Genomic DNA, 1,991 nt, shown 5'->3' on the forward strand with positions numbered 1-1,991 from the left:
GGCTAAGGCTTGCTGTAATACACACAACATGGCTTTTTATCCTCCCGAAGGCTGGTGAATACAATTAATTATATAAATATAATAAAATAATTTATTATAGCAATATAATTTATTTAAATAAATTATAAGTTTATAATAATTCATTTTAATCAATCAAATTATTGATGCCTTGTGTTAATTCAAGTCCTAATCACAATTCTTCTGGGACTAAACTGTACATCTCATCATGGGAGCAACAGTTTGCATTAATAATGATTACCTTGTCTGTTCAAGTTGAATCAGTTGATCTAATCTGTTTGCAGCTTTCACAAAAAGCCCATAAAGCACCGAAGCCCTTAGAAGAACCAGGCACGTTCAGTGAAGGTTTCCAGAAGTTTTTGGTCTTCTCTGCTGATGTCTCTAAATATGTCTACTCCAGTTCCAGAAATAGTTCCAACTCCAAATCTATCTTTGGTCAGGGTCCCCGGGGTTTCAAAATAAATCCGCTGTAGCGTTATCCATCAAATCCAAATGGAACCAAATACTGTAAGTCGTGAACAAAAACAACAAGTTTTCTTGCTCCTCTCTCAGTTGTCTGAGGGTGAGACAGTCTCTGCCTGTGTTGTGGCTCCACTGCTGTGCCTTGATACCTCGAAGACCAATGTGAATATTAAGTTGTACATTGTTACGGAGGGAGAGGGCAAAGTCCCAAACTGATGCATGCAGTTGTACAGGTGCTAACAGAACTGGTAGAAATGAAAGATAACAGTGCAATTAATTTACAGTACACGTTTTATCAATGACATTGTGAGTAAGTTCACTCATTTTAAATCTATTAGCATAGCCTTCAAATGTATAGTGTTAATCACCTTTAGCATTTGAAGACGCTGAATATAGCATACTGGTAAACTAACACATTTTGAGAAGAGTCTTATCTGGGTGTTTCATGCGTAATCTTGTATCTGTGCGTGATTAGATAAGTAAGCCATTTCAGGCCAGTCATGGTTGTTTTTGTTCATTTATGATTACACATGAGTATAAATGGCCTAATCACTGGAAGACGGGACATTGTTTAACTGAAGAGGAAAAACAATATGCATATTTAAAGACACAGTGTATGCTACCTGGAGGGATCCATCTTCACATTTCGTATTTGCCCTTGAGCTCTGTTTGTTTCCTCCAAGTGAATCTGAGAACTTCCAATGCAGACTGAAATCTGGAGTGTTGGATAGCACAGCCCCTTGGTTCTGTTCTAGGAGCACCTATGTTGTAGTTTCGAATTAGTGAACAGCGTCATCCAGCCAGACTTCTCCCCATCACCATTCTACCAGTACATTTCATTTAATCTGAGTCAATTACTGTAGATGTCAATGACATGGCATTAGTTCCAGACAAGGTTAAACAACTTGTACCAGTGTGCTAGTCATGACTATCCCGGCTCCATGGATGTCATGAAATACCATATTTGAGCTAAGGTATGCATACTAAATACTTCCTCAAACTAGAAATGACGCCATGCTTTTATATGCCTCCGTGATGCATACAGTTGCAGAACTGTGGAAGTACAGTGAATAGTACGACAATATTTAAGGTTTCAATTACCTTTTGTGATGGAAGTTCTGTTTAAGGTTGGAGGTCAACTCAGGTGGAAGAATATTTCAGGAGACTTGGATGAATTATGAAGCAATATTTATTACAGACTTGGCCAAGGAGAACCGGACTGCAACTCTCGTGACTTGCACTTAAATTCTGACAACCTCATGCTTAGAGCTGTGTTTTAACCTCGCGCTATCTCTATCACCTCCCCGATTCGGGCACCAAGCGTACCAATGTTTTGATTCAGAGCTGAACACAGTGAACCATAACATTCTGGAGTCTAAGGAGATGAGACTTTATCTATACAACTGACCTAAGTGTCTCCTAACAGTCTCCAAGGCTGACCTAGAGTCTGTGAGACAGACACACAAGATAGGCATATATGGCCTATTAATTTTTCCCATTAATATTACAAC

The sequence above is a fragment of the Ammodytes marinus genome, assembly GCF_949987685.1.
Source record: "Ammodytes marinus genome assembly, chromosome: 7".
NCBI lineage: Eukaryota > Metazoa > Chordata > Actinopteri > Uranoscopiformes > Ammodytidae > Ammodytes > Ammodytes marinus.